Below are 13,089 nucleotides of genomic sequence, written 5' to 3'. Positions count from 1 at the left end.
CTACGGTACATAGGCTTGAGTGCGGTACAGTCTGCTGTTCTGTAAGGACCGCTATCGGTCCACAATAGATAGGGTTGACGTGCACCACTGCTGACCGCTGCCCTATACTGCAGCAGTCCTTCAGCGGTATAGGGACTGACGTACAGTCTGCTAAACACTAATACACAACCTGCTTGGTCCACAAAAGTTCTTATAAGGACTGGTAACTTGGTATAGGGTGCTACGGTACATAGGCTTGAGTGCGGTACAGTCTGCTGTTCTGTAAGGACCGCTATCGGTCCACAATAGATAGGGTTGACGTGCACCACTGCTGACCGCTGCCCTATACTGCAGCAGTCCTTCAGCGGTATAGGGACTGACGTACAGTCTGCTAAACACTAATACACAACCTGCTTGGTCCACAAAAGTTCTTATAAGGACTAGTAACTTGGTATAGGGTGCTACGGTACATAGGCTTGAGTGCGGTACAGTCTGCTGTTCTGTAAGGACCGCTATCGGTCCACAATAGATAGGGTTGACGTGCACCACTGCTGACCGCTCACCTATACTGCAGCAGTCCTTCAGCGGTATAGGGACTGACGTACAGTCTGCTAATCACTAACACACAACCTGCTTGTTCCACAAAAGTTCTTATAAGGACTGGTAACTTGGTATAGGGTGCTACGGTACATAGGCTTGAGTGCGGTACAGTCTGCTGTTCTGTAAGGACCGCTATCGGTCCACAATAGATAGGGTTGACGTGCACCACTGCTGACCGCTGCCCTATACTGCAGCAGTCCTTCAGCGGTATAGGGACTGACGTACAGTCTGCTAAACACTAATACACAACCTGCTTGGTCCACAAAAGTTCTTATAAGGACTGGTAACTTGGTATAGGGTGCTACGGTACATAGGCTTGAGTGCGGTACAGTCTGCTGTTCTGTAAGGACCGCTATCGGTCCACAATAGATAGGGTTGACGTGCACCACTGCTGACCGCTGCCCTATACTGCAGCAGTCCTTCAGCGGTATAGGGACTGACGTACAGTCTGCTAAACACTAATACACAACCTGCTTGGTCCACAAAAGTTCTTATAAGGACTGGTAACTTGGTATAGGGTGCTACGGTACATAGGCTTGAGTGCGATACAGTCTGCTGTTCTGTAAGGACCGCTATCGGTCCACAATAGATAGGGTTGACGTGCACCACTGCTGACCGCTCACCTATACTGCAGCAGTCCTTCAGCGGTATAGGGACTGACGTACAGTCTGCTAAACACTAATACACAACCTGCTTGGTCCACAAAAGTTCTTATAAGGACTGGTAACTTGGTATAGGGTGCTACGGTACATAGGCTTGAGTGCGGTACAGTCTGCTGTTCTGTAAGGACCGCTATAGGTCCACAATAGATAGGGTTGACGTGCACCACTGCTGACCGCTCACCTATACTGCAGCAGTCCTTCAGCGGTATAGGGACTAAGAGTTTTGTCACAGGGTCATTTAAAAAATGACATGCAGAGGAAGAGGCAGGCCCTTCCGCAGGGGTGGTAGGGGTAGGGCAGGAGCAACAGGCTTGAGCCAAAGTGGGAAGTTGCAGAAGGTGCGTTCAATTACTTTAAAGGATGCACCAGACTTGGTTGAGTGGCTCGCTCAGCCTTACTCTTCTGCACCCTCCTCATCCTCTCGATCTGCACCCTCTTCTTCACTCTCTGCTATGTGCACCCCCAAAGACACTACCACCAACAACACGACCACCACCACCACCACCACATACCTTCCGCTTGAGTCACTGGAATTATATTCCGATCCATATCAAGAGGACATTTCTGATGCGCAGCCACTCTTGGTATTGGATCAGGAAGAGGAGGTAGCAACAAGCGCTACTCAGCAGTCTGACGCCAGTACCCAGATCAGCCCAAGGAGGAGGTTGGTCCCCGGTGTTGCTGCCTACTCCGAGATCTCTACTTATAGCGGTGGGGAAGGTGACGTTGATGATGACGTGTCTAGTGATGTCACGTGGGTGCCCACAAGAGAGGAAGAGGAGGGGAGTTCAGAGGGAGATATGGACCAGCAGATAGGGAGGAGAAGCAGCAATGACTTACATTGCACAGCAGGGACAAAGCAGACTGCAAATGTATCAGGAGCGAGTCATCGACCATGTACGGTCACATCTGGCGCTCCCAGGACACCGGCACATGGCTCCGCAGTGTGGGCTTTTTTTAACGTGTCCGCTGCTGACAATAGCGTTGCCATCTGCAATCTTTGCAGTCAACGCGTTAGTCGCGGTAAGCCCAATACTCACCTAGGGACGACCGCCTTAAGAAGGCACATGAGCAGCCATCACCGAGCCCAGTGGGAGCAACGGAACACACAAAGCCACACTGCAGGCTCTCACCGTCCAGCCTCGTCTTCTACTTCTCCTTCTCCTCTCTCCTCACAATTGTCCTCCACTCCACCTTCCATCACGCCAAGCTCACATTTTTCTGCAAAAAGGCAGGCTTCCGTGGGCCTAATGTTTGAGCGTAAAAAAATGATGATGCCGGATAACCCTCTTGCCCAACGGTTGGCGGCTGGCTTGTCAGAACTCATAGCCCGCCAACTACTGCCATATAAACTGGTGGACTCGGAGGCCTTTCGCAAATTTGTGGCCATTGGAACACCACAATGGAAGGTCCCAGGAAGGAAGTATTTCTCAGAGAAGGGCATCCCAGAGCTATATGGCCATGTTCAGCGGCAAGTGAATGTATCTCTGGCACACAGTGTCGGTGCCAAGATACATCTGACCACAGACACGTGGTCTAGCAAACACGGGCAGGGAAGGTATATCAGTTTTACTGCCCACTGGGTGAACCTTCTGACGGCCGTCAAGCATGTAACCCGTGGCACCCGTGTAGATTTGGTTTTACCGCCACGGATTGCATGCAGGCCTGACTCTTCTTCTCCTCCTCCTACTCCATCCTCCTCCCTCTCCTCCTCAGCTGCCTCCTCCTTTTCCGCTGCTAGCGTCTCTTCCACTGCACCGCCCAAGCTCCCCAGAACCTATTCCACATGCCAGGTGAGACGTTGCCATGCCGTGCTGCGTCTGTTGTGCCTGGAAGCAAAGAGCCACACTGGCCCGGCACTCCTTTCAGCTTTGCGTTCACAGGCAGATGAGTGGCTAACACCGCTCAATTTGACAGTTGGTAAAGTGGTGTGTGACAACGGTGCCAATCTGCTTAGCGCATTGAAACAGGGCAAAATCACGCACGTGCCGTGCATGGCACACGTCTTAAACTTGGTCGTGCAGCGATTCCTTGTCAAATACCCTGGGGTCCAGGACATCTTGCGGCAGGCAAGGAAAATCTCGGCCCATTTCAGAAGATCTTACACGGCCATGGCTCGCCTTGCTGACATTCAGCGGCGACACCATCTGCCGGTCAGACGTCTTATTTGCGATTGCCCGACGCGATGGAACTCAACCTTCTATATGCTTGATAGGCTGCTCCAGCAGAAACGTGCAGTTAACGTCTACCTGTATGAACTCTGCGAAAGAAACGGTTCTGGGGAGCTGGGTTTTTTTTCACCGCGCCAGTGGCTGCTCATGCGCGACACATGCAGACTTCTGCGGCCATTTGAGGAGATCACCAAACTGGTCAGTCGCAGCCATGGCGCCATCAGTGACATGGTACCTTATGCCTTCTTTCTGGAGCGTGCATTGCGTCGTGTCATTGATCAGGCTGTGGAGGAGCAGGAGCGGGAAGATGAGGAAGTCGCAATGCTGGATGAATTCCCAGGGGGGGCTACTCTATCTGAGACAAGTCAACAACAGGAGTCTGATGAGGAGTCAGAGGAGGATGGTGCCGGGGCGGATGAGCAGGAGCAAGAAGAGCATGCTTTAAACCTTTCTGGGATCCCTGTTGTGCGAGGATGGGGAGAGGAGAATGAAGAGGACGACATTATCCTGGATGATGAGCAGGAGCCAGGCCACCACACCGCTTCCACTTTAGTGCAAATGGGGGCCTTCATGCTCCAGTGTTTTAATAGGGACCCCCGTATAAAAAGCATGAGGGTCAAGGACCAGTACTGGGTGGCAACGTACTTAGACCCCCGGTACAAACACAAAATGGCGGAAATGTTACCGCCGTCGCAGAGGGCTGTCAGAATGCAGCACTTCCAGGCCTTGCTTCGAGAAATGCTGCATTCTGCTTTTGCGTGCGCTGGCAGAGGAGCAATTCCCACTCCCAGAGAAGGATTTGCGGGTACCAATCCAACAGCGCCTGCAAGAAGAGGCCGGTTTGAAGATGTGTTGGTGACTTCGGATATGAGGTCATTCTTTCAGCCGACCCATCGACAGGTGTCATCCGGATCCAGCATCAGGGAACGCCTAGACCGTCAGGTGTCCGACTACATTGGGTTAACGGCCGATGTGGACGCTCTGAGGAGTGATGAACCCCTAGACTACTGGGTGGGCAGGCTTGACCTCTGGCCAGAGCTTGCCCAATTTGCAATCGAACTGTTGGCTTGCCCCTCATCCAGTGTCCTGTCCGAAAGGACGTTCAGCGCAGCAGGGGGGATTGTGACCGATAAGCGTACTCGCCTAGCTCACCACAGTGTTAACTACCTCACATTTCTAAAAATGAATGAGGCATGGATCTCGGAGGAATTCAACACATGTGACCAGTAGACCATGTATATGTCTATAAACTATTTTTTTAATCAAGCACACAGACCTTCTTAATTCATTTGGCTCACTTCCTTGACCCAAAAAAGCACACCGTACTATATGCCCCTACCCTCCTCTTTGAAGAGGTTGAGCGGTGTCATATTTCTACTGGGGCTGCTTATGATATCCCTGTGCTGTGCTGACTTCTTCCTGGGGGTTCTTATTATGAAGGGATCACACTATCCCTGTGCTGTGCTGACTTCCTCCTGGGGGTTCTTATTATGAGGGGATCACACCATCCCTGTGCTGTGCTGACTTCCTCCTGGGGCTGCTTACGGTGCTGCTGTCAGTGCTGTATGTCACGGTGCTGCTGTCAGCGCTGTATGTCACGGTGCTGCTGTCAGCGCTGTATGTCACGGTGCTGCTGTCAGCGCTGTATGTCACGGTGCTGCTGTCAGCGCTGTATGTCACGGTGCTGCTGTCAGCGCTGTATGTCACGGTGCTGCTGTCAGCGCTGTATGTCACGGTGCTGCTGTCAGCGCTGTATGTCACGGTGCTGCTGTCAGCGCTGTATGTCACGGTGCTGCTGTCAGCGCTGTATGTCACGGTGCTGCTGTCAGTGCTCTGTATTACGGTGCTGCTGTCAGATGCCTCTATCACGGTGCATGTGTCATTCCGGTATGTCACGCTGCTGGTGATCATCTCCTGCACCCTCTTCTTTGCCTACCCTGGTCCCTGACCTTCCCTCTCCTCCATTGCCTTCATTAACTCCATAGTCCTGAATTGTTAGAACAATTTCCCAAATAAAATAAAAATGCTTGTAGTTATCGATCCCAAATTCACCTCATACATGTATTATGTCATTGTCCAGATGGTGGGACTACGTTTTACCCCCTAATAATTACCACGTGGCCGCAAATTCGACATGAAGGTTTGCAAAGTTCGCCTCCCATTGAAGTCAATGGGGCCCGCGGCGAACGGTCGGTTTCGCGAACGTTTGGGTCCGTTCGCATTTCGCGTTCGCGAAACGTCCCGTCGGAAGTTCGTCCATCACTATTAAGGAACACGGGGATGATTAGCCAATCCGATGTAAAGGTAATTTAGCCATTCCATTTGTCTTTATTTATATATCCAAGCAATCTATATTAACATAGATTAAAAAAAGTATAAAAAAGTAAGTAAATAATTTTATTGGTGAAAAACATTTCAATTATCTTCCATTTACATCAGAAAACTTGTCAAAGTTGGATTAAAATTTAAATAAGCCCTCTGGCATTCGTTATTTCTTCCTCTGACCCCTTCATGTATATATGCAGAAATGCCTACCTGGAATTCCATCAGAACTTTTCTTTGAAAAGTCAAAAGGAAGCAAAATGTACCAGAAAGAAAGTTGCATTTGCCCATCAATACAAGCCCTTCCTGTGAGATTTCCTTGTCCTTGTCCTTGGAGCAAATTTTCCCAATGGAGACACAGAGAGTGGTTGAAACCCTGCAGAGGCTAAAAGGATTAACCCAAAATATTATATTTCATGGGCACTTGTAGCATACAACCCTTAAAGGAACAAAAGTTAAAGTTATTTAAAAGCTGTCTGACCTTACGACATGTAACACGCTTTCTCAAAGGCCATCAGTGTAATCTTTTGGATTATATTGAAGAGATTATTGGAGGAAGTGAGAACCATGAGAACCAGAGGGACAACACAATGGACAACCTTTCTGAACACTAGTTTACGTCTCCCTACATTACAATACATTTCTACTGTGTTTTGTTAAAACAATTAAGTCCTTTAACAAGTTAGCTTATTTCTAGAGATAAGCAAATTGGCAAATGTACTTCCTCAATGACCAATCCAGTTTGCTCCCACAATTATATCTGCTCATTATTCACTGATCTGAGTTGTTACTCAATCACTGTGTGTCAATATTTCCATTTGAGTCCTGACCTATTCTTGTGCTATCATTCATAATTACCAACCATATACCTATTATTCAGTATTTTATATAAAGAAAAGGATACCACCGCTTCAGGCAGGTCGGCCGAAGCTGGACCCTCTCCACCAGTATTCAGGAGCCCCAGGTGCTGGCAAAGCGTATAGCAGCAAAGAGGAGAAAAAAGTTCTGGACAGCCGCACTCCGAAAAAATGTTTTTGCCTTTCATTAAAAAAATCAGGATCACAAAAATACAGACCACAGCAAAGCTATACAAAGAAACTGATGCGTTTCACACTAAAGGTAGTGCTTACTCATAGCCATTTGCTATGAGTAAGCACTACCTTTAGTGTGAAACGCGTCAACTTCTTTGTTTTTTTCGGAGTGCGGCTATCCAGAACTTTTTTTCTCCTCTTTGTCTGTATTTTATATAGTTATAAAAGTGAACACAGAAATCTCCATTTTCTAAAAGAAAGCACAACCTTCTATCAGGAATCTGGCCTGAGATCATCAAGTCAGGAGGGATTTACTGAAGTACTTTTGCATGAACTCTACTGTACCACCACCCAAAGTTAGGTAGGCACTGGTGACTTGAATCATTAGCCACTTATACATTTCAGAGTCTCCAACAGTGAGAATCGATGTCTCTTTTCTAAATAGAATAATTAGCCAATGTGATCTGAAGGTATTTCAGTTCTTTCATTGGTCTTTATTTATCCATCCCAGTTATCCATGTTAACATAAATCAGTGTTTCTCAATTCCAGTCCTCATGGCCCACTAACAGGTCATGTTTTCAGGATTTCCCTCAGATGAAACAGCTGGGGTAATTACTAAGGCAGTGAAATCTGTGCAAAATAATGGAAAGCCTGAAAACATGACCTGTTAGTGGGCCATGAGGACTGGAATTGAGAAACACTGACATAAATGAATGTCAATGTTTAAATAGAGCTCTGCTTTATGCAATAACTGAATCCCAACTGAAAATGCATTATTCTGAATTCAGAAAAGGACAAAATGTGCAAATCTATCAGAAGTAAAAGTAAAACTTTAGGTGAACAATTTCATTGGTAAAAAAACTATATTTCAATTACCTTGCGCTTACCTCAGAAAACTATATCCAAGCAATCTATATTAACATAGATTTTAAAAAAGTATAAAAAAATTAGGTGACTCATTTCATTGGTGAAAAACATATTTCAATTATCTTCCATTTACATCAGAAAACTTGTCAAAGTTGGAATAAACTTTAAATAAGCTCTCTGTCATTCGTTATTTCCTCCTCTGACCTCTTTATGTATATATGCAGAAATGCCTACCTGGAATTCTATCAAAATTTTTCTTTGAAAACTGTTTCCCGCTGTAGCAATTTGTTAAAGCCGAGCTTCACGTTACTGGCCTGGTTTCATTATAGAAGGAGGATTATTAGTCCCTTAGATGTTTAGATGAAAGCTGCAAAATTTTGGAAGTGTGGGCTGATACATTACTATGAATGTGTCTCTATGAACCAATATTTATCTAATTCCGCTGTACATCAAAAAATGTCTCTGCAGGTAAGAGAGCTTTTATCTGGAGTTCTGATATTCTAAATGTTCCGAAAGCCAACAATAAAGAATATATTTTAGTGGATAAAGTTATACACAGGGAGCGGGCTACCTTATGCTCGCTTTTAAAAGCATTTTTGGGCAAGTGCCTAGAATGTGCAGATCAAGGGTAAGGGTTAGGATTAAAACAAAATTCCTTCTTTTTTTATTCCTCTTCCTTCCTTCTAAAATCTCTTCCTGTACACCTTCCATCTTTCTTTCTAAGTTTTCTTTCTCTAGACCTTACTTCCTTCCATCCTTAGTTCTCTCCCTCTAAGTTCTCGACCTCTATACCTGCGTTATATCCTTAGTTCTCTATGTCTAAATCTTCCTTCTAATGCCACGTACACATGACCGGACTTTTTGACAGCAAAGGTCAGACGGAACAAGTCTGTCGGACAATTCGATCGCGTGTGGGCTCCATCGGACCTTTGCTTGCCAAAAATCCGGCGGACTTTAGAAATAGAACATGTTTTAAATTTTCCCACCGGAACTCTGCCATACTGAGAAATCCGTTTGTGTGTATGCTAGTCCGACGGACAAAAACCGACACTAGGGCAGCTATTGGTTACTGGCTATGAACTTCCTTATTCTAGTCCGGTCGTACGTCATCACGTTCGAATCCGTTGGACTTTGGTGTGATTGTGTGTGGCCAAGTCCATTCATTCGGAAAGTCCGTTGAAACTCAGCCGAAAGTCCTTCAGAAAGCCCATCAGACCTAGTCCCTCGAAAAGTCCAGTCGTGTGTGCGCGGCATCAGTTCTATCCATCTATACCTCCTTCTATCTTTAGTTCTTTCCTACTACACCTTCCTTAGATCCTTAGTTCTCCCCCTCTACATCTTCCTTCTGTGTTCTTTCCCTCCATACTTTCCTTCTATCCTTAGTTCTCTCTGTCTACATCTTCGTTCTAAGTTCTCTCCTTCTATACCCTCCTTCCATCTTTAGTTCTCTCCTACTACACCTTCCTTACATCCTTAGTTCTCTCCCTCTACATCTTCCTTCTAAGTTCTCTCCCTCTATATCTGCTTCCTATCCTTAGTTCTCTCTGTCTACATATTCATTCTAAGTTCTCTTCTTCTATACACTCCTTCCATCTTTAGTTCTCTCCCTCTACATCTTCCATCTAAGTTCTCTCCCTCTATACCCTTCTTCTATCCTTAGTTCTCTCTTTCTACATCTTCCTTCTATCCTTAGTTCTCTCCCTCTACATCTTCCTTCTAAGTTCTATCCCTATACACCCTCTTTCCATCCTCAGTTCTCCACTACTACACCTTCCTTCCATCCTTAGTCCTCTTCCTCTACACCTTTCCTCTAAGTTCTCTCTACACCTTCCTTTTATGTTCTCTCCCTCTATACCCCCCTTCCATCTTTAGTTCTCTGTACATCTTCCTTCAACGTTTTTCTCCATCTACACCCCCTTCCATCCCTACAGCTCTCCTACTAAACCTTCCTTTCATTGTTAGTTCTCTTCCTCTACATCTTCCTTCTCTCCCTCCACCTATTCCGGCCTCAGTTCTTTCCTTCCACCCTTATCCCCTTCCTTCCTTCCTTCCTCCCTTTCTTCCTTCCTCTCTTCCCTACTATTTGTTCATTTTCTTTATTTCCTTTCTCGCAAATACTGTCTCAAACAATCTTCAGTTAAACATTTTGCTACTATAGCAACATAACATGTATACAGGAGTATCTTATGAAGATGTTTTTGTGTTAGAGTGATTACAGTAAAAATAAGTTACAATAAGAGGTGTAAAGCAGCAATCGTATTCTCCTTTCAATGTATGATGAGTTCTGAACAGACTGGGGTTGATTTACTAAAGGGAAATCCACTCTGCACTACAAGTGCACTTGAAAGTGAACTTGTAAGTGCAATCGCTGTGGATCGCTATAGATCGCTGTAGATCGGAGGGGAAGCTCTGAAATTAGGGGAAGCTCTGCTGATTCTATCATCCAATCATGTGCAAGCATAAATGCTGTTTTTTTCCCCTTGCATGTCCCCCTCAGATCTACAGTGACTGCCCTTGAAGGTGCACTTTCAGTGCACTTTCAAATGCACTTGCAATGCACTTGTAGTGCAAAGTGTATTTGCATTTGGTAAATAACCCCCATAGTACCTACTCTGAAGTCTTCCTGCAATGCACCAATAAGGATTTCACCTTTTCAAATGTGCATATGATTTCCTTTGCTCCTTTTTATTGTTTTATTGGCATAGGATTGATGATAGAGCCCTGAATTTTAACCCTATGGTTTGGACATTTGTATTTAAAGCCAAACTTCAGGCAATCTTTTTCTTATATGTCCTTCTGTCTCCAATACTCACCTTTAATTCTGGGTTGTCCCTTGCAGTACCTCTTCCCTGCCACACAATGTCACACCACTCAATCCAGAAAACTGTGGAAAGACTGTGAGTGCAGGGTGTCATGGTCCTGCCCACCAGACATGGTGCCCTGCACTTGCAGTGTTTTGCAGTAGAGAGCAGCTCTCTGCATCGTCCATGGGGACTTCCGAAAAGAGTAGGTAAAAAAAAGTGTGGGGACCTCAAGGAGTTTTTTTCATTATAGTCTACAAAGCTATACAAAGAATGGAAGTATATTATTGTTACATGTGCTTTTGTGAATATTCTGTGCCAGTGAATATTCTGTGAAGTGGATGGTTGAATCCAAGCTGAAATGTATCTATTCAGTGATACCCCCTAATCTGGTGAATGTGGTGCCAAACGGCAAATAATTATTTGTCAGGGCTGTATGAAATGCTAACAAAGCTACATTCCATTTGTGAGAAGATAACAATACAATGCACACACTTCTCCAAATGTATTCAATTTTTATAAAGGGAGACATCCTAAATTAATGGGTTACTGCGACAAAATGTATATAAACATGTTTTGAACTGGGAATAAGCAAGAAATAATGAATTAGCAATGATTGCTCTGTAGCACATTCCTATTATTATTATCTGTTCTGCTGTTCCAGCTCCTTTTTAAAGAGCAGCTAATTAATTTTGTACCTTGATGTTTTGGAAAATATTGTTATATGTGTTGTATAAATCCAGAGGGCTGTTTAACCAGACAATAGGTATGCACTCACATATAACAAACTCCATTCATTTGCTGATAATAAGGAATAATACACATTAACATTACAATTCATAATTACAAGAAACACAAAGCAGTATGCGTGTAAACAACACACAGCTCCTGGAAGAATGGTAAATGGCAGCTACAGTTGAAAAAGATGAAAGCATTGGCACACTGTCATAATGGCCAAAGTGTAAATATTAAAGTGAAACACCAGACATAAAATGTACTCAGCTATGAATTCATTAGAAACATTGGTGTACTTAGTAAACTTTACAGGATAGAGGACAACATTTTCTGTGAACATTTTTACACTCCCTCTACCCTTTGATTTTCTTTAACAGTGGTCTCCAAATGGTATCCCGTGGGTTTGATGCAGCCCTTTCTTGCAAAGATCTGGTCTTTGGGGTGCTATTCCTCCCACTGAACACCAACAGTTGGACATAATTCATGCCACTGACACCATCAATGGGGCACTAGTCCTCTCAATGACACCAATGCTGAGGAACTCTTCCTCCTATTAATTTCAGTGATGGGACACTATTCCTTCAACTAATACCAATGACGGGGAACTATTCCTCTAACTAATTACAATGATGGGGACATTTTCCACCAACTAATACCAATGATGGGGCACTATTCCTCCAACTAATACCAATGAATGGGGCACTACTCCTCCCACTAATACCAATGATGGGGCACTATTCCTCCAACTAATACCAATGAATGGGGCACTACTCCTCCCACTAATACCAATGATGGGGCACTATTCCTCCAACTAATATCAATGATGAGGTACTACTCCTCCCACTAATACCAATGACGGGAACTATTCCTTCAACTAATTCCAATGATGGGGACATTTTCCACCAACTAATACCAATGATGGGGCACTATTCCTCCAACTAATACCAATGATTGGGGCATCACGCCTCCCACTAATACCAATAATGGGACACTATTCCTCCCACTAATAACAATGACGGGGAACTATTCCTTCAACTAATTCCAATGCTGCAACATTACTCCTCCCACTGGACACCAACTGTGGGGCATAAGTCTTGCACTGACACCAGTAATGGGCACTATTCCTTCCACTGATACCAATGATAGGGAACTATTCCTTCAATTAATTCCAATGATGGGGAAGTATACCTCCAACTAATACCAATAATGGGGCACCATTCCTCCAACTAATACCGTTATTATTATTATTATTCACGATTTATATAGCGCCAACAGTTTACGCATAGCTTTACAATTTATAGGGGGGACAACACAATTACAGTACAATACAAAAGGTACAGGAGGGCCCTGCTCGTAGAACTTACATTCTAAAGGGAGTGGGTGGTGGTACAAAAGGTTATAGCTGCAGAGAATGATTTGATGGGGGACTGATGGGGCATTGATGGGGCACTATTCCTCCAACTAATACCAATGGTGGGTACTATTCCTCCTACTGATACCAATGGTGGGGAACTATTCCCCTAACTAATTCCAATGATGGGGAAATATAGCTCTAACTAATAACAATAATGGGGCATTATTCTTCCAACTAATGCCATTAATGGGGCACTATTCCTCCAACTAATTACAATGATTCAGCACTATTCCACCCACTGGACACTTATGCCATGTACACATGACCGGTTTTCCCGTCGGAATAAACTCTGAAGGTTTTTTCGACGGAATTCAGATGGAATTCCGCTGAAACTTTCTTGTGTACACATGATCACACCAAAGTCCGACCGCCAAGAACGCGGTGACGTACAACATGTACGACGGGACTAGAAAAAGGAAGTTCAATAGCAAGTAGCCAATAGATTCCGTCTCGTACGTGCTTCAGAACATGTGTCGTTTTTGGTACATCGGAACAGCATACAGACA

The sequence above is a fragment of the Lithobates pipiens genome, unplaced genomic scaffold, assembly GCF_037356315.1.
Source record: "Lithobates pipiens isolate NorthernLeopardFrog02 unplaced genomic scaffold, aLitPip1_a1.2 Scaffold_27, whole genome shotgun sequence".
Classification (NCBI taxonomy): Eukaryota; Metazoa; Chordata; class Amphibia; order Anura; family Ranidae; genus Lithobates; species Lithobates pipiens.
The sequence above is the reverse complement of the archived record's forward strand: the minus strand, read 5'-3'. Positions refer to the sequence as shown.